Source organism: Schistocerca cancellata, chromosome 2 (assembly GCF_023864275.1).
Source record: "Schistocerca cancellata isolate TAMUIC-IGC-003103 chromosome 2, iqSchCanc2.1, whole genome shotgun sequence".
Classification (NCBI taxonomy): Eukaryota; Metazoa; Arthropoda; class Insecta; order Orthoptera; family Acrididae; genus Schistocerca; species Schistocerca cancellata.
Window position 1 is genome coordinate 671,678,387 of NC_064627.1, and position 21,486 is coordinate 671,699,872.

Consider the following 21,486-nt stretch of genomic DNA (forward strand, 5'->3'; position numbering starts at 1 on the left):
TCTTGTATTGAAATTTCTGACGTAAATATCGTATCACCGAAACTGTGAAATTTCACACCAGCGGGGCGTGTTTGACGGCATACGGCTTCAAGTACGCCTTTAATGCTAGTAAACAAATACCTACTACCTAATCAGACGAAATAAGCCATGCTTTACAGATGAGACCATTTGCCACACCTAATTATTTCAAAGTGCATGTAGTTCTGTATATAAAGCCTCACTCATAAAGAAGGAAGCATATAACCAAGAGTAGTAGAAAGAAACTTGGAAAATTCTGAACTTCCACAAGCACAAGAAAGCAGAGTTAACACTCACACGACCACATTGCCTCATGCTAGAACGAAGCGAATAAGAATCGTTAGTTAGGTCTCGTTTACGCTATTTTGCAAATTGTTTTTCAGGACGGAAATATAATATGAATTACGAATGAGGGAAATTTACACTACTAGATGGTAACTAAAACTTAAATGGAAATAAATCTTGGCCGGCTGGGGTGGCCGACCGGTTCTAGCCGCTACAGTCTGGAACCGCGCGACTCCTACGGTCGCAGGTTCGAATCCTGCCTCGGGAATGGATGTGTGTGATGTCCTTAGGTTAGTTAGGTTTAAGTAGTTCTAAGTTCTAGGGAACTGATGACCACAGAAGTTAAGTCCCATAGTGCTCAGAGCCATTTGAACCATTTGAAATAAATCTTGCACGCAAAATGACACATCACTATTTACGGTTAAACTCTTATGCCAATGCAGTGCAAAAAAAATTGTGTCCCCGGTGACATTAAATTTAGAACAGCGGCGTGACAATAATTCTGCTGTTGTACGCGTTCCATCATTCTTATTTCGGCTGCGACCTTCAGGTATATATAGGGTGTATCATACTTAATTGCATAAACGCATACAGTTGAAAGTACACGATACTAGAAGCAAAAAAGTCTCAGTAAACATTGGGTCGAAAATGAATACCTTACGAACTACGAGCAATTTTTCATCTTCGACACTGTGGAATAAAGTTCTTTGCTTTCCATATTTTGGGAAGTGGTGGTATGGACCAAAATAAGAAAAAAATGTCCAGCAAGCATGTTCTCTAAAACGCGTACCTTAAAAGTTACGAGCATTTGATCATTAGAAGAGTTGTTTCAAAGTAGCAAAGATGAACAAGTGCTCATAGCTCTTAAGGAATGCATTTTAGAGCACATGTTTACTGGACTTTTATTTCTTTTTTTGGTCCATACTACTAGTTTCCAAATTATGGAAAGCAAAGAACTTGCAGTAGAAGAGGTTTGTTTCACAGTATCGAAGATGAAAAATTGCTCGTAGCTCTTGGGGTACGATATGATGAAACACGTATAGTAGCAGAATAATGCCGCATTGTTTTATGAAACAACGCTACCAGTAGAGCTGCCACGGAAGGGTATAGAGGGAAAAAAAGTTTTTATCGACCTCCACAAAAAATAGACATTGTGCTCTCACGTGGTTAGCAAGCGCAAAGGATTAGAAACACGTAATTATCAACAGTAATCGCGGATAAGCAGAGCTGGATTTTAGTATAACTATCAATATCCACCTGTAGTGACGTTGTTCTGCACCAACTCGTCTAAGATGCTTTCAGTCACAGAACATTAAGAGATCATTAATAGAATATAAACTGGGAGCCTCCCATTTGTGTCTCAGTGTAGTATCTTTACGAAACACCATAAAAAATAAAAAGCGTGAGGGGGTGGGGGGGGGGGGGGTGGGAGGGAGAGAGATATTTGTGAATTCGTTAAAAAACCGAAGAAGTAATTTCTCGCTAGTTTAAATTTCAGGTCGTATTTGTATGACAGTTTGCGTGGTCTTCCCGCGTTATTTCTTTTGGGTACGCTGAGAATGTCACCCCACGATATGATTTTGATTCAACGTAAAACTTAGCGATCTCGGAACTGGACAGGGCGGGAGAAAACTGCATAATTTTTGTTAAGGGTTACTTCACCCGAATAACTGTAATCTGATCTAAACGAGTTAACATCCAAAGTTGCGACGTAGCCGCGACACGTACTGTCTGCAGGCGGCCACCTCTGCGTTCCGCTCTCCATGGCGACAAAATCACTTTGAAGTCTGTCTCCTATAAAGATCATACGAAAAATATAAAATTTACATGTGATATAGATTTACATTCCCTCTTTAACTATGTAAATAATCATAATTTTTGTCCAGGGCAGGAGTGAGTTTAATTTTTCTGAAAAGAGTGGAAATTTTCAAGTCCTGGAAATAGTTTTGAACTTACCAAAAAACACGTCGAAAACTATTGAGTACAATAAATGCTTTTTCCGTTGATGATTCTAAGAACTTCGCAAGCCAACAGAGCTTTCCGAAGTTGCAGATTACACTGCGCTTTGCTATCTGTAAGCTAAAGAAATAATTTTTACTATTTGGTTAGAAATTGACTCGTACTAAGTATGAAATTTAACTCCTATAAAAGCCACGTAAATTCGTGTAAGTTATAGATAATTTTAACATTTTGAGCAGGTCGAAAATCTCTTCCTAATTTTAGTTAAGGAAGTAGTTACGTTTTTTTTTTTTCTTGAAATGGGCGAACTTTTCGTGCTCTGTAAAGTTTCGCACTTCAGAATGCGCAAGGGCAATGCTTTGTTCAGTAGAAGTGGCAACACAGTGAAAGGAGACAATGCTAGAATACGTTGGTTTATTGGTGGTGTGCGCTGTCTGCCAAATTCCAGCTAAGGAGCTGGTCCTTCGAATCAGATTAGATCGGACTACGAAGATTTCACTGGCTGTAAAAGCTGCACGCAACTGTCTTGCCTCAAAGCGAACACAGCTGCGTGTGGATCACAACTGAAGAAGGGAACGCGTTTCGATAGTAACTTTTTGATATGTTGTAAATGCACTTATACGTATCTCTCCTTCCTTAACTAGAGGAGGATCAGTGGGCACATGGAGAGTGTAAATTTCTTTGGTGCGTACGCTGGACTGAATGCTGTTGGGGAAAGCTGTTTACTGTATTTTTTTTTGGGGGGGGGGGGGTGCGGGGGCACATTCTACTAGTTAGGAATTTATTTGGAGGGGATCATCGGGGCCAGGGAAAATCTCCTGGTGGCCGTAGCTGGACTGTCGCGACAGCGGGGAAATGCCGCAGTACAATTAGAAGCACGGCGTGGCGGTAAGCCTGCCACCGTTCCGCGGAGGCGCCTGAAGGCCTCGCTCGAGTCCGGGCTGTTCCTATAAATACAGGCAGGACACGCCCAATGTCTGGATTTACATGAGCGCCAGCGCCGGCCAGACGCCGCCTGGCATGCCTTGCCGCTATCGCCAGAACGGGGCCGTCTGCCCGCCGCAAATAAAGAACCGCCAGATTTTAAGGAGCACTCTGCTGGCAAATCTGGGCGGAGGCCAGAAAACTGCCCTTTCGCTGTACCGCCACGTTTGAAATTGGTAGCGCTACCTCTTCTCGTATGTTGCTACTTAGGAACTGTAATTTGTTTCGACTTTATAGCAGCTTGACTAGGGTATTACAATGAACAGAACCAATTTTGGTACAGAATGAGAAGCAGTTATTTATAACAAAGAAGAAACATCGTTTTAATAACCATCGTAAATATACATTAGGCAACACACCTCGGGCCTGTAACGATTTCAGATAAACAATATTTGAAAAACACATAAAAAATATTGTACTACAATAATGTTATAGTAATGGAACATCAGTAAATTTTATTGGTTAAACGAAACCTTTTAAAAAATAAAATAGTATAACTACCAATTTTAATATAGATGGGTGTCGCTTTCTAATACATATACAGCAGGTCTCCTAGTATACGTTTTATGTCTATGGGGAAATATACATTAAATTTTCCAGTACTGTAGGCCTAATGCTTTCACTATTGGAGTTGTTTCGACAGTAAGCAGGGTGATAAAACTGCCACTACCGATGACGTTTTATGAAATCCGCAATGTTATATCCGGCCTTCAAAAACCATGCGCGACGTTTTCATATTCCCTTGCTCGCTAAGCGCAAACTTATAGTCGTACAGAAAAAAGGGCATTATTGTAGTAAATTAAATCTAGTTCAATTTTGCACTGGGGTACGTTTACGCTGGAGGCCGTAGTTGTAGAGTTATTCAAGAAAAATGTACGAAAGTGATATTAAGATGCACCCCCACAGTCAGCCTCCACCGTTCAGGATTTTTATTATGTTATTTATGACACTCCCTCCTACCACTGTACAAAAATTTGCGACGGCACGAATTATTTCCCACATTTGACCTTCATTGATTGGACTGATTACGCCAGCGGCTTAGTCCAGCACTTATAAATTATGAAGTTGACGTGTGTGTAAATTTTGTCTAACAATTTTGTGAATTTTAACAGCACAAAATAAAAAATTGCATCGTTGTGTTCATCAGGTCTTTGGACTACGAAATTACTATGCTTGTAAGGGTTAAGTTTGGATCTAACTGTCAACGTAACTATTTACAGAGCAACGTTTACTAAAGCCGTTTCTCCTTCATTACCCTCGCGTGCACTTTTAAATTAATAATGTTAACGAAATAGCCGAGTATCTTGTTGGCGTCATGGCCCAATCAATAGAGACCAAAAACGATCAAATATTGGTTATAATTCCTATAATCAGAAATTTTTGTACAGTGGGAGGAGGGAGTGCCACGAACAACATGCTAAAAATCCTGATTGGTGACGTGTGAGAGTGGGTTGGAGGTGCGTTTGAAGGTCACTTTTGCACGTTTTCCTTGAATAACTCGAAAACCTTGGCCTTCTGCGGAAACTTATCTCAGATCAAAATTTAACTACATTATATTTCCTACGAAAAGGTCCTGTTCGTTTTTTTTCTATAATAGTAGTAGTTTACGTAGCGAGCGATGCAGTATGAAAACATCGTGCGTGGCTTATGAAGGCTAGATATAACTTGGTGGGTCGCATAAAACGACGTCGGTAGGGACAGCTGAAACACACTGAATAAGGAAACAGATTGTAGAATTTTATGCTGTTCTTTTTGACTAGATTAAGGGCACAAATAGCACAGCCTGACTTTTCTGCTGTGATTTTATATTCATCAGTAGAGATGGTCGAGGTCATTATTTTCTCTCTTTGTTTAAAAAAAAAGGTAGAACTTGAGCTGCTATTAGGCAGTTGGTTATCGTATTCATTCGTAAACTAGATAAGAACGATATGGATAACAACGATAAAATGTTGTAGCAGAATTAGTACATTGTAGAGGAATTAATGTAAAGGCATTGGATCACGGCCAAGATGGTTTGTTTATATATCGCAATTGTCAAATATTACATAGTGTCCCTGGAAATATGTCACTTCGTATATATTGATATTGCTCGTGTTAGAATATGAGATGGTAACGAACAAAGTTCCTGTGTCATAGGTGGAAACTATTGTGAAGGCAGTACTATGTAGTACAGGAAGAAGTTAAAAACAACTAAAAACTTCACGCTAGAGTTCTAGTATTTACTAGAACTTCGGTTGTATCAGTGGAGATACACTCTACGCCGTTGATTGGATGGGGATGTTAGTTATCCACTGAAAACTCACACTGCTCTTTCCGAATAGAAGTTTTCAATTGAGACAGAATTTTAGATTACTGTCAATTGCGTCATATACGCCATGCCAGAATCCCTTAGATACGCTACTGGGTTTTGAATCGGTACTTCGAGCTGCCTCACATAAATAGGCTGCGCAGTGGTGAGGCACTGTACTCACATTTGGGGGGTGGTGGTCCAAACCTCTGTCCGACTATCCAGCGCTACGTTTTCCGTGGTTTCTGTTAATCTCTTGAGGTCAACACCTTATGTACGGTTACCGTAGTTATTACGTGTGTTTGAACAGGTCACAGTTGGTTTCCTTCCCTGCCCTTCCCCAATCCATACTTGAAGTCGTTCTAATGACCTCGTTGTCTACACGACGGTAAAACTTAATTTTAATTCCTTCCATCGAGTTTTATTCTCTTAAGTTGGATTTCCTTCTGTCGAGGCATTCCTTCGTATTCATCTACACGTGAATGGCAATGCTACAAAACTGGAAAACTAGACTATCGCCAAATTCTTCATACACTCGAATCAGCTGTGGTTCCAGTGTATCTTTGCAAAAAAATCATTAAGTCGTCGTGGTATGCATTTGTCCGATTATTTCTGCTGGTGTGAACTATGTCCACCAAAGGAAAATCTTGTAAGTAGTACTAAAATTGATTCTGTTCGTCCCAGTTAAACTTGCCCTCGACACTGAAAATGACGTCATCGCACCTCACTTCAGAGCAACCCATCCTGGCGTTCTCATGAACATCATTGAGGTCTGGTTAGCGCGGAAGTTAACTGAAATGCAACGTTTTAGGAAGTGTATTTGCAGTTGCGAATGTGAACCATCATCGGCTGTATATTGGAGTGACAAGGAAAATTTGTGCCGGACCCGAACTCCAGCCCGGATTTCCCGCTTTAACCGCCTCGTCATTCTGCCCGCTAATTACGGCCAGACCCTAACTCCCATATGTCGCTGTTCATGTGTCACAACATACACTTACACGTTACCTGTATTCCCATATAGGAAGGACATATTTATTGTCAGGGGCCTGGCATTGGCGAATGAATACGAAATTGGAATGCCTGTATTATTAAGAATTACAATGCATCCGCCTACTGCCAGTTATTCCATATCAGCGACCTAGTAGTCCTTAGACATCGTGAGAGAGCAGAATGGAGCGCTCCGCGGAACTCATGGACTTCGAACGTGGTCAGGTGGTTGGGTTTCACTTGTGTCATACATATGTACACGAGATTTCCACACTCTCAAACTTTCCTATGTCCACTGTGTCCGATATGATAGTGAAGTGGAAACGTGAAGGGACACGTACAGCACAAAAGCGTACAGGCCGACATTTGAAGAGGGTCGTAATGGGTAATAGGCAGTCATCTATTCAGACCATCACACGGGAATTTCAAATTGCATCAGGATCCATTGCAAGCACTATGACAGTCAGGCGGGAGGTGAGAAAACTTGGATTTCATGGTGGACCGGCTGCTCATAAGCCACACATCACGCCGGTAAATGCCAAACGACGCCTCGCTGGGTGTAAGAACCGTAAATATTGGACGATTGAACATGGAAAAACATTGTATGGAGTGACGAATCACGGTATACAATGTGGCGATCGGATGGCAGGGCCTGGGAATGGCGAATGCCCGGTGAACGCAATCTGCCAGCGTGTGTAGTGCCAACAGTAAAATTCGGAGGCGGTGGTTTTATCGTGTGGTCCTGTTTTTCGTGGAGGGTGCTTCTACCTCTTGTTGTTTTGCGTAGCACTATCACAGCACAGAACTACATTAATGTTTTAAGTACTATCTTGCTTCCCACTGTTGAAGAGCAATTCGGGGATGGCGATTGCATCTTTCAACGCGATCGAGAATCTGTTCGCAATGCACGGCCTGTGGCGGAGTGGTTACTCGACAGTATCATCACTGTAATGGACTGGCCTGCACAGAGTCCTGACCTGAATCCTATAGAACACCTTTGGAATGTTTTGGAACGCCGACTTCGTGCCAGGCCTCACCAACCGACATTGATACCTCTCTACAGTGCAGCACACCGTGAAGAATGGGCTGCTATTCCCCAGGAAAACGTCCAGCACCTGACTGAACGTATGCCTGCGAGAGTGGAAGCTGTCATCAAGGCTAAGGTGGGCCATCACCGTATTGAATTCCTGCATTACCGATGAAGGGTGCCACGAACTTGTAAGTCATTTTCAGCCAGGTGTCCGGATACTTTTGATCTCAGTGTATTTGTTAATAACACACACTGTTGTTTTTTTGCAAGGTTTTCGCCTGCTATAAACATTTTTCTAACCCGTCCAACGGTCGCTGGCAGCTTCAGTTCGGACGCTATTTAAGATGAACACACCTTTTGTGTCTTAGTTTGTCGATCATTTTGGCCGACATATCATAAGAATAATTTGTCATACCGAATTGGGCGTGTTTGAACATTTCCCCTTATCCTGGACTTGCCTTCAAATGATTTCCACCTTTTCATGCACTTGAATAATTGCCTTTTGTCCCAACGCTTTGACTAGAATGATTTCATGACACTCTCATGGGATTGCTGCGATGTCGGGAAGCAGTTTCTTTATGCGCAGAGAATTTGTTAACAAATGAGAGATACGCTAAATCCTTAGTAGTTCTGAATATGTTACTTTTATATATAATCTGTTGTAAATTCAAGGGTTTAACAAATTGATGGGCTAATTCTGAACACCATTCTAAGAATAAATTTTAAGCAGATTAAAGTTGTAGATAAAAAATATCTTTTATTAATAAAGTTTAACTATTCCAGTATTTATAGCCTTGCTATCACTCCTGCTGTAGTGGGACCAATTCAGATCTTATTTGTAGTAAGCAACATGCTGTACATACGTCTGTAATTTAGTGGCGTTCAGCATTTTAGTTAAATCTGTTCACTACTTTGGCATGCTTGTCTGTCTCCTTGCAATGGTGCGGCAAATAATGTGCTCAATAGTAAATTAGCCCGGAGCAGACCGAATCTCATGTTGCAAAGGTGGAGTACGAAGACAAATGAGTATAGTACGCAAGAGGGCTGAAAGGAGTATCACATTCGGTGTACCGGCGGTAGTAATGCCTGGAGCGATGTGATGAATAAGATAGGACGGTGGGCGGACAGCTTTACACACAATGAAATGTAACTCGTGGGAGTGGCGATCGACTCGCGACGCGTGTCCTTGCGTATAGAGAGGCAGTCGTGGCGCACGATTCTGTGCGTGCAGCGCCGGGACAAATAATGCTGTCTGGGTGAGTGCTTGCAGCAAACCTGCTCAACACGAACGCGCGCGCTTAACGCACATGCACAATACCTGGATGTTGAGAAAATGTCTAAGTTACTGCGTTGTTTCTATGTTACACAGTATTACAGTCGCGATCTATGTCATGCACCACAGTACGTTAGATGACGTGGTTTTCTTCGCCTTAGGCCACGTATCGTAAATACTATTACTGCAGTAACAACAAAATTGAGAGTCTGCTATGTTCAGCATCTTTGTCGCCATTTCGAGGCACCAGCAGAAACCTTGCGCCAGATTATCACACCCCTAAAAGGAAGAAAGGAAGATAAGGGTTTCTGTCCAATCTGTTATGTCATTAGGGACAGAGAACAAGATCGGATTGAAAAACATGCGAAATAAATCTACTGTGACCTTTCGAACGAACCATTTAAGGATTCGCTTAAGTGATGTAGAGAATCCACGGAAAGATAAGTCTGGATAACAGTGCTCCTCCATAATGTTGCTAATTCAGTATTTTAAGCATAGTGCAGCCTCACTCTGTTCAGAACGCGCCCTACGTAACAGACATCGCTAACGCACGTCTGTGCGTGCGTTGCATTCGATCCTGAAATAACTCGTTCGAATCTTGATTTACTGCTATTAAGTGCCTGTAAAATAAATAAATAAATGTCGTGTGACTAGGGCCTTCCGTCGGGTAGACCGTTTTCCGGGTGCAAGTCTTTCGATTTGATGCCACTTCGGCGACTTGCGCGTCGATGCGGATGAAATGATGATGATGATGATGATGATGATGATGATGATGATGATGATGATTAGGACAACACAACACCCAGTCCCTCAGCGGAGAAAATCTCCGACCCAGGCGGGAATCGAACCCGGGCCCGTAGGGTTGACATTCTGTCGCGCTGACCACTCAGCTACCGGGGGCAGACTTATGTGCCCTTGATGGTCAAGAAAGATAGCGGTAGTGCTTTGTTCCTGATCTCTAGACTTAGTGTCAATGTCTTGGATGTAATTTCAAACTCCACTGTCTGATGAAGTGAGGTGGTGTGACACTGTTAATGGTAATCCAACCGTCATATGGAAACCCTCTTTCGATAAGAACAGCTTGTTTATCAGCTCCTCGTTTCACCCTGTCCCTTCTCTCATCAGCAAACGACACACACACACACACACACACACACACACACACACACACACACACACACACACACACACAGAGAGAGAGAGAGCGAGAGAGAGAGAACACACAGAAGGCACAACTCTCGACCTTTGCGAAGATAAGACGTAACTGGGTGTGAAGGAAGTACATATGTTCCATATTAAACATTTGACCCACCAGTCGGGGTCTGGCAGCAAACGATACCGTAAGAATCATTCTTGTACTCTATTCACCCCACCGTAGTACTGCTGAGAATATGCTAGTGTATTATCGCGTCTGATATGGATTTATCGCTAAAACATTAAACGAAATCATACGGTTTAGTAGATTGCACGCAGTCTCTAGGGTTCTCACAGCATGCTTGATTAATAGTGTGCTCTTAGGTGTTAATCCGACTTGTTGATTCCAGTTTTCTGCACGATACCCAGTCCCCTTCTCCAGATGCTACGAGCTGTGTTGTTATACGTACTCCGTGCCTGGACTCCAAGCTGCTTCTGAAGTACTGTTGATGTTGCGCTGCGATTTATAACAGAGTTCGACCGCCGGCGAGCGTTGAAAAACACAGAGAATGTGCGTTTCACAGAGTAAAAGAGCGGGCTCAGAAAAACAAATGAGTGTCAAACGGCGTGGCGTGCACCTGAAGTATCGTGTAATTACTTTTTTCAGTGCAATAGGGTAAGCATTATAGCGTAGACTTCTGTATGCTAAAGCTCTCGACGAATAGACCCAAAAGAACCTGAAGGTGATCGTATTTCAGACGATTCTCCCAGAGATCCACATTAAGCTCTCGGTTGGTGGATTTTGGACACAACCAGTAAACACGATGCAGTCATGTATGTTTGTTGCAGTTAAGAAGAAGTCAGTCGTCAGCATCAGATTTTTAGGTTTACACAACAGTGTGGAAGAGGGAGCGGACTCCATTTTTATTACTATGTTGTTGAAGAATTCTTTGATTTTTCTGACACGTTCACTATGGTACATTACAATTATACAGGGTGTGCCAGGAGTAGTCATTATTCATGGATATGACAGGAAGCGAAAAAATGTACTAAACATGGGCTCTAAAACGCATACCTTAAGAGATGCCGGCACTTCATCTTCGATACTGTGAAGCACGTCTCTCTTACAGTAAAAGTGCTCGTAGCTCTTAAGGTATGACTTTTAAAGCACATGTTTAGTACATGTTTTTCGCTTCGAATGATCTTTCCTGTCATATCCGCGAATTTTGACCATTCCTTGTGGTTCACATATAGTGTTTACTTCATCTGATTTGACTATTAAAGCATATTATTACTCAGTTTAATTTAATTATTGAGTACTACATGGCCGGTATCTTTCTTGTTCTTACTATTTTTTCTGTTTCTTTAGTGTTGAATTGGTTCTCTTTGTGGCCTGTGACTATCTGGTCAATCTAGCTTAATTTGGCTGTGTCACAGGCTGTTGTAGTGACTACAGTTCGGTCTGTAATATTTTTATGTAGGTCTTGGCTTGATTGTGTAGTGTAAACTGATTATTGTATAAAACTATTGGTTCAAATTATTTTCTTTTCTGCTGTTCTTTAATGTCTGATTGGAATCATAAAATCTATTTGTTTAGCAATTTTGCTGATTTGCCTAACTGTGATTTCACTTTGATATATTTCGGAATCGCTTTCTCGTAGTTTTTAATGAACTTTTGGGCAATAACTGTTTTCACACACTTTCTGAACTTGTATAAAACACTTACTACTTGGCGAGATAATGTTAACATCGCTTTGCCCGTGGTGATGGTGGCTGCACTCTGTTGCTGTAGTTTAGCCAGTATTTGGTGAAGTAGTGTCAAAATTAATTTATGCATGATGATTGTGGCTGCGCTCTATGGCTGTGGTGAAATACAGCACAAGCCACTTTTTATATAATTTGATATATGCCCTAAGATGTATTTCGGCTTTTCACCGATCTTTAGTAGGTGTAATACATTTTATATCTTTATCAGTAGTACGAATTTTTCGACTGCACATATAACGCTACAGGTGCCCTGTACATAATAATTTCTTTAGCAAATGTCTTTCCCAAGTTGTACATTAATATTTAATTAATAGTTAGATGTCCTTTTATTCTGTAACTTGTTGCTCCTTATTTTGCATTTGCATGCATAACACACACATTTTTAACTTCGTTGATGATGGTCTGATGGAGCACAGTATTCACCATATGGCCTACTTGAGCGTGTGCGTATATATTGGAAATTTAAGTTGCCCGGTATGGCATATTGTAACTTGTCAGAGCAGTCCATCTTACAAAATCAGCAGAAAACTGTATCAGATTCCTCGCACCACATAGCAATTTGAAGTTACACTCATGTTCACGGAAAAAAAAAAAAAAAAAAAAAAAAACGAAAAAAAACAGAACACTTTGAACGACTAGAGATACCACATTCATAGTCACAGGACCTGTACATTAGTATGTTCTGCAGGTTAGCATTTGAACCATGTCGGCCCGTGAGTTCGAGATCAACATCGATATCGCGGTGTAACACCACCTACCGGTAAAATGTGCCTGCGGCTCCCGTTATGGGATCAGTGTGACTTGAGCAGACGTGCAGGATGCCTCGCAGACGTGTGCGAGAACCGTATCGTCAAATCAGTGAGTTTGAAAGAGGGCCAGTATTGGCATTAGAGAATGTGATGCAGCCATCCGGGAAACTGCTGCTCGTGTAGGACGAACTGTTTCGGTAGTGCAATGGGTGTCTGCAGAATGGTTCACGGAAGGCCGTCGAAGACGACGGGATGGGTCAGGTCGCACCGCCCAGACCCCCCCCCCACCCCCCCACCCCCACCCGAGAAGATCGACACCTTACCCGAACGACGTTGCAGGCAAATCTGCGCCCTCCTCGACTCTGGCACAACAGTGAAATATTGTAACACAACGTACACTGTCAGTGGTAACCGTCCGACGCCGTTTATTACGACAAGGGTTACGTGCGCGTCGTCCACTGCCCTGCGTACCTTTGATGAATGTGCAGAAACATGCTAGATGGCAGTGGTGTATGGAACGTCACTGGGGACAGGAATGCCATCAGCAAGTGTTTTCGGACGAATTCAGGTTCTGTTTGTTTGAAAACGATGGACGCATTTTGGTTCGCCGCAAACAGGAAGGAGGGGAATTACAGTCACTTCATTCGCACAAGACATGCAGCGCCAGCTGAAGGCCTTATTGTATGGGGTGCTATTGGGTACAACCACAAGTTACAGTTGGTGCATGTCCAGGACACTGTGCCCAGCGTGACTTACGTGAATGACATTCTGCGATCCGTAGCCATACCCTTTCTGCACAACACCTCAGATGCCATTTTCAGCAAGATAATGCACGACCATTAGTTTCTGCACGAACACATGCGTTATTGGTGTCACAGGACGTCCGTGTTCTAGACAGGCCCACCAGATCACGTGACCTGTCGCCAATCGAAAATCTGTGGGATATTGTGAAACGAAGGGTGCAGCGTTGACCCAATGCCAACCACCACAGTCGAACTTCGGAACCAGGTGAATGCAGCATAGATGGCTACACCACGGGACGCCATTTGCGCCGTATACGCGTCGATGTCCTCAAGCATGGAACAAGTTACCAGAGCCCATGGTGGACCGTGTGCCTACTAAGCAACAGGACACACGCCAAACTGCTAATTGGTTCAAATGGCTCTGAGCACTATGGGACTTAAAATCTGAGGTCATCAGTCCCCTAGAACTTAGAGCTACTTAAACCTAACTAACCTAAGGACAACACGCACATCCATGCCCGAGGCAGGATTCAAACCTGCGACCGTAGCGGTCGCGCGGTTCTAGACTGAAGCGCCCAGAACCGCTCGGCTACTCCGGCCGGCAAGCTGCTAATTATTTCTGCAAAATATACTAGTGCACATGTCTTTAAAAATGTTCTGTTTTTTTCTCAACGTGAGTGTGTATACCCAGTTAAGAACAGTTACGAACTAATTAACTGCGTAAAGAACATTCAGACGCCTAAGACAGAAAAGTTGGCACCTCTACACAAACATATCTGTCAAAGAAACGATATAAATAATTGAAAATAATTTGCTTAGACACCAAAAAGATATCTTTACCAAAAAAGAGTTCATTCATTTGTTAAGACTGCTATTAACACATTACTACTTTTCTTTTAATGAAAAAATCCACAAAGGTAATTTAGCTGTGGGGCCCCTGCCTTGATAGTGAAAAACTGTTTGCTGTATGCTGGAGAACGTGAAAGTCTTTTCGCTCGCTAGTTACTCATTGTTTGCATAAGAAACGACACTGTAGAAAACTTTTTGATGCATTCTCGAAGTTCATCCAATGTGCGTGGTTTATGTCAATAAACAAAGTCCTTTAGTGTTCCCCATAGCTGAAAGTCCAGATGCTTGAAACCGAGCGAGGTGTCGCAGTGGTTAGCACACTAGACTCGCATTCGGGAGGACGACGGTTCAAACCCGCGCCCGGCCATCTTGATTTAGGTTTTCCGTGATTTCCCTAAATCGCTTCAGATAAATACCGAGATGGTTTCTGTGAAAGGCCACGGCCGACTTCATCCCACGTCCTTCCCTAACCCGATGGGACTGATGACCTCGCTGTGTGGTCCCCTCCCCCGAATCAACCAATCAACCAGATGCTTTAAGTCTAGAAAACTTGGTGGGTACTCGACAGCACCTCTTCGGCCTAATCGCTGAGCAGGTAGATTTACGTTGAGGTGCTCCTCGACATGAGTGTGGGGGTAAGATGGGCACCAATTTCTTGAAGGTGAAACCTTTTGTCTCCATACAACACACAAATTGCAGGTAAAATAGATGTCTATCTTATCTAGGTGCACCTCACTAGTAGCTGTGCCGTCAAAGAAGAACGGCCCAATCGAACCCCTAAAGACAACCCGCGCCGCACTTCACTGCTTGAACAAAAAGCTATTACACTACCAAAAATGAGACGTTTCCGTCAATTAATTTAGGAAGTATGCACAATAAGAGTGAGTACATTTTCGGGCCCTCGTAAGAGTTGTCAGGCGCTTTTTCTCTGATGTTTCGGCGGATATTTGCAACAACGTTTTTAAAAAGTGTGCCTGGACTAAGCCCAGCCTAATTCTGCTCAATTCATCTTTCATGCTAGGCCGATCGTCTGTGAAAAGCGTCGATTTGGTACCGTTACAAACAACAGTATTTTTAAAGTGGAATTTTATGTGCTCATTCGGTAACCGGTCCCAAATTAGTGTAGTGCGATATTCGTTTTACCGATTAGCGTTAACAAGGATAGGGACAGTAAAACACCAAGAATAACCAGTTCTCCAGTAGTGACAGCACCACCCTGGCCTGATGCTGCCTGCTATCGCCCTGCACCAGCGCTGGTTAGTCGCTACTGAAGTACTGGTTATTCTTGGTATTCTTTTGTCCCTGTTAATGCATATCGGTAAAACGAATATCGTATTAGACGGGTCTGAGATGGCTCTATCTAACGGGCACGTAAAATCGCTTTAAACATTTTGGTTTGTAACGGGAAACAAACTGAAGCTTTCCGTCGACACTTGGAGTCACATGAACGACATGAAGAGTAGTATTTGTTTGGGATGACTCCAGCTGCACTTGCAAAAACGATGTTGCAAATATCTGCCGAAACAGCAAAATGCGCACGAGTGACTGCCAGGAGCAACAACCGATGTAATGAAAATTTACAAAATATAAATAAGTAAATAAATAAATTTCACAGAGTTAAGAGCAGAGGACAATCGGAGAGAAAAACCACCACCTTATAAAGTTGTGTGTGTGTTGTTTTATATGCTCTGGAGTAACGTCAGAGAACGTTACCGTTGTACGTTGACTCTGACAATTTTGTACGTTGACTCTGACAATTTTAAATGCTGGAAAATAGTCTCGGAAAACGTCGGAACCGTTTGCAGTACCCTTCCGTACTACACTGGAAGTATTTCGCAGCTCCCTATAACGCAGAGCTTCTTCTCACTGCCGCTAAAATGTTGACTATACAGAAGTTGCACCACATCGTACCGATATTGAGTTGCATGTAACACTTCGAAATCTGGAGTGGAGGACATATTTCCCTCCGTTCGCTAGTAATTCGGGTTTACAGACGGGTACGCAGAGCTCCTGGCAACACACACTCATAAATCTTTTACACTAAACACGAGCTTCCACTAGTTTATTGCATCAGTAAGCGAGTCACTTCTTTGTAGATATTGTAACTGATCGTTCTCTTGTGTTGTAGAAGTGTATTGCCAAGAGCCCAGAAAATACGCTCTTAAGTCACGTTAATGTGACATCTGCCTAAGTTCGACGTCAGGGTGCAATAATCACTCATAGACGGCATGTGGCAGCACTGGCAGTGGAGGGTACATCAAGCGTATAGGGAGCGGGGGTGGGGGGGACAGTACAGTCGTCGTAAAGTGGAAGCGGAGCGATTTACCTCATGTGCAAAAGTGCATGATCATTGGCTTTCGGTCCAAGAGTGGAGGCTTTCCGAAACTTCTTGTGTCCGCCTTGGTTAAAGTATACCGTACATGGTAAAATGGCGCTATCCATAGATGACAGGAGTTAACGACGGCTGCGGAGATGTGTACGGGCGAATAGACGTGCAGCTATTGAACAACTGACCGCCCAGATGAACAAAGAGACTACCAACAGCGTCTGTCCAACGACCGTTCAGTGAACGTTGCTGCATATGGGCCTCCATAGCAGACAACTGGTTCATACATCCAGGCTGACTGCTGTTCATGGCGACGAAGGCTGGAATTTGCAAGTTAGTATCGCAGCAGCAGTCCCACGGAGTGGCGACTGCTGGCCTCTTCAGATGAATCACGCTTTAAGAATTATGACGTTCTTGGAAAAGGAACATTCCTCTATAAAAATCAACTTGGATTCCGCAAACAGAGATCCTGCGAAACTCAGCTCGCTATGTTCCTCCATGAGATCCACAGCGCAGTGAACAACGACGCTCAGATTGATGCCGTACTTACTTGATTTCAGTAAGGTAATTGACACCGTCCCGCATTGCCGTTTAATGAAAAAAAATACGGGCTTACGGAGTATCGGGGCAGACCTGCGATTGGATTCAAGACTATCTTGCAGGTAGAACTCATCACGTCGCTCTTAACGGAACTAAATCGACAGATGTAAAGGTAATATCCGGAGTATCACAGGGAAGTGTGGTAGGACCGTTGCTGTTCACAGTATATATAAATGATCTAGTAGAAAGCGTCGGTTGCTCTTTAAGACTATTCACAGATGATGCAGTTGTTTATACCAAAGTAGCAACGCCAGAAAATAGTAAGAATTTGCAGAACGACCTGTAGAGAACTGATGAATGGTGCAGACTCTGGCAGTTGACCCTGAACGTAAATAAACGTAACTTATTGCGCATATATAGGAAAAGAAATCCACTATTATGCAGCTACACTATTGATGACAAAGAGCTGTAACTATCCAGATCGACCTTAAGTGGAATGACCATATAAAACAGATAGTGGGAAATGCAGAAAAGCAAGACACCAGACCCAGATTCATCGGAAGAATCTTAAGGAAATGTAACTCATCCACGAAAGAAGCAGCTTATAAGGCACTTGTTCCAGTCAGATAGGACTGATAGAGGAGACAGAGAAGATCCAACGAAGAGCGGCGCGTTTCGTCACGGGATCGTTTAGCTGGCGAGAGAGCGTTACGGAGATGAACTCCACTGGCAAACGTTACAAGAGAGGCGTTGTGCATCACGGAGATATTTACTATTGAAATTTCTAGACAGCACTTTCCTGGAGGGGTCAGATAACATATTACTTCCCCCCCCCCTACCCCCCACATACATCTCGCGTGTTGACCACGAGAAGAAAATTCGAGAAATTAGAGCCAATACAGAGGCTTACCGACAATCGTTCTTCCCACGCGCTATTCGCGAGTGGAACAAGTTGGAGGGATCAGATAGTGGTACCGAAAGTACCCTCCGCCACACACTATTAGATGGCTTGCGGAGTATGGTGTAGATGTACGCTCCATCGGACAGATGGCCGTTGGCGTTACTGCTTGAAATGAAATGTCGGGAAGCAAATCCCGTGCAGCAGTCGTTGGGGAATGTTTTCCTGGCATTCTCTGCATGATCTCTCATTGTGGAAGGCACAGTGGATCAAAGTATGAACCTATCCTTGGGGACCATGCCCACCCCTACATGGAGTTCGTTATTCCTCGGCACGACAGCATCTACCAGCAGGAGAGTGTAACTGTCACACGGCTCGCATTGTGCGTGCACGGTTCGAGAGCACCAGGATGAATTTGCCGTACTTTCCTGGACATCAGATTCACTGGATTAAAACCAGTCGAGAATCTATGGGACCACCCCGATCGGGCTGTTTGCGCCATGGGCCCTTACCCGAAAAACCCACCGCAACTGGCCACGGCACTGCAGTCGACGTGGCTCCACATCACTATCGGTGCCTTCCAGAACTTCATTGACTCTTTTCCTCTACGTCTCGCAGCTGTCCGTGCTGAGAAAGGTGGTTATTGAGGCTTTAACAAATGGTCATATTAATGTGACTGAACCTAACAATGCTACAGCATTACAGAACATACAGCTTTACAGAAGCGGCGGTTTATATCTTTCCGTAACCGTGAGTATGTGACTGTACCTAACGGGGTACGGTAGTGCGAAATTAAGTTCACGAGAAAAAATTTTAATCACCCTCATTATAGGAGCAAATGGTTCAAATGGCTCTGAGCACTATGGGGCTTAACAGCTATGGTCATCAGTCCCCTAGAACTTAGAACTATTTAAACCTAACTAACCTAAGGACATCACACAACACCCTATAGGAGCACACTGATCGGTTTCGAGTGCTGTAGACGTTGTTGAACAGGTGGTCATACGGCCCTCCACCACTGACGTAAGTGATGGAATGGTGTGTGTGTGTGTGTGTGTGTGTGTGTGTGTGTGTGTGTGTGTGTGTGTTGCAATCGTTGTATGGAATCAGCGCAGTAAGACGGGTCGACGTGGGGACCTGACATGAGGTCAGGAAGAAACACTCATGTTAGGACGTGCCTATGAACACACAGCGAGTGAAGTTGATGTGTTAACAAAGTCTCTCTACGAGGAATGATGTGCTACACGCAGGCGAGTGTTGCACCTTGTCAATGACAATCGCTTCCAAACCCGGCAGGAATTGCTACTGTCAGTGAATGCAGGCTCATCTCAACCGGTTTCCGAACGAACATTGCGAAAGGAACTGCATCCAATGGAGGTCTGGGGCCAGGGTACCTCGCAATAGGCCGTTACTCACAGCGGCACAAAAGGCTGCACATCCTCAATGGGTCAAACAACACAAAAACTAGACGTTAGTTGACTGGACGTTTGTCTGCAATGACTCTTTTCAACTGATACAGGGCATAGAGTACATCGACGGATCAACGAGGCGTTTAATCCACTGCTTACCAGAAATCGGTATAACATTACCTATCAGTCGGGCCTCTCAGGCCCGTGTTGTCAAAATTGACACTATTTTGACTACTTCTGACGTGAACCACTTTTGGGGTATAAATACTTTTAAAATGATATTTTGACAAGTAATGGACTAAGTCGAGAATGGTCTTACGTCCAGACTTCTTCCAGTAGCTTGTTGCTCTGTCACAAATTGCGCAGAACTTTATCTCCTGCCTACCAGGTTTTGATTCCATGTATTGTCAAAATGAACAGCGACCTGGAAATGTGTCCAACTGTTAATCCGCAGTCTGCACCAACCTGGACATTCCTCAAGGTAGTTTCCCGCATCTCAAACTTATCAGATTGGTTCCATTTTGTCACTTGGCCTATATGCTTACGTAGGATGCTACATTTTCAAAGCACCCTCAAAAGCGGTTACTAGACATAATTTCATCGAACAGTGGTCGGCCATTCTCAGCACTTCACAGGTGACTGGTACCTTCATTTGTTGACTTGTAAGCACCAGTGAGGATTAGAACACCAAGGAACTTTTCATTTCATACAAATCTATATACGCAGTCCTAGTAAATCATTCGACCTTCGTTGTTGGCCCAAATACACTCTTTCTCAGTGAAGTGTACCGTTAGGAACAACGTAAAATGAGACTCTTCATTATCACAGTTCCTAATCGAACACATTCTAGATCCCTGGTCTTCCTTTAATATATATTCTTTTCGTTCTGCCTACCAGAAATTACGCCCTGAGGGACTGAGCCCATATTTCATTCCTACTGCGAGAAAACAGTAAGTCGCACTTAACAGAATTCGCACTAAATTGTTCGTTTCCTTCTTCGTAAAGGGATTCATCGTCGTCATGTTCTGAGTTTTCAGCGACGTCTACCTCATTATCATTGGAAAATTCAAGTTCACTACGAGGAGACTGCTCCATTAATTCCCTTATCTTGTCAACTGTGTCCTCCGTAACATTTTCAGTTTGTAGACCAGACAACTGTTATGAAATAATGCACCAAAATAAACATGTGCTTATAACAAGGAGAACCGTTAAACACTGAAAGAATAACAACGCGAGTCAACAGTAGCAAATGACTTAAAAGACCCTGAGCAGATGGACACCTTTTTGCTCAAAAATTGCTTCTAACCGCGCGAGTTTGCAGGGCCCGTGCGGGAGGAAACGTGAACCAAAACCTTAACACAAAGCAATAGGTATTTTTTTATAATTATTCTGCAAAATTATGAGTAACAAGACTAATTATGAAAAGTTCTAAAATTTCATTAAAATGTATAGTTACTAAAAGAGGAGATAAAAAAAAATCGCAGACCGGCCTCTGAAGCCCGATTGTAGTGATAGAGTTAAATCCGCATGTGTCCCTTGAGGAGAATGTTCGTGCCAACCGGATAAAAGTTAATCCAGACCTCACAGGTTGTCGTCCCACTGGTTCTCAGAACCTAACACATGTTTAGTTTGAAAAAGTTCTCATGGGTGGGAGGACTTGGGTTTTTGTGAGGAGGAAAACACCTGTTTACACCTCTTTGTTAACTATTGCAGTGTTTTTAAAGCCTTGTGTGACAGATTCTGTTAACTGAAATCCCCAGAAAGAATGTAAATTTGTTGCAGTTTCTTGTCCCATTTGCTGAAAAAATAATGCGAATGGGAAACAAAATATTTATGTAAAACAACGTAGGAGAAAGAGGTAGCCCATCAGAGGTAACAATGTATGTGACCATTTGTCCATCGAAGATACAAGGAGACGGTGTACAATATGCGCAACAACTAAGGTTGAAGAAAGAACCAAAACAATTTGTGCAAAAAATTATTTACGCCTTATCACACATAAACACGATGAACTTTATATTCATATAAATTGTTTACATTTTTTTTTTTCAAAATAATGTGTGTACTACTGGCTATTCTTTCATCCCCTAGTGAGCAGTCAGTGAAACATTTGGTCCCATCCAGTAAGACCGGTGGGACACGTGTGTGTCTTCACCCCATTGATATTTTCGTTTGAATATTACCAGTGACTAAACTCTGCATGCCGGCCGAGGTGGCCGAGCGGTTCTAGGCGCTACAGTCTGGATCC

The 21,486-nt window shown here is 43.1% G+C and overlaps 1 protein-coding gene across 2 annotated transcripts in view; it reads left to right on the forward strand.

The window, feature by feature from the left end:
- The window catches only part of LOC126162391 (endoplasmic reticulum junction formation protein lunapark-B), a 139,285-nt gene that overhangs the window by 103,842 nt on the left and 13,957 nt on the right, over positions 1-21,486 (forward strand). Inside the window, exon 1 of one of the 2 annotated variants that reach the window (XM_049918870.1) lies at positions 8,722-8,806. The exons of the other annotated variant lie outside the window; for it this stretch is intronic. The gene's annotated coding sequence lies outside the window, so the exon portion shown is untranslated. Of the gene's footprint in view, positions 1-8,721; positions 8,807-21,486 lie in introns of those variants that run through there. 2 annotated transcript variants of the gene reach the window in all.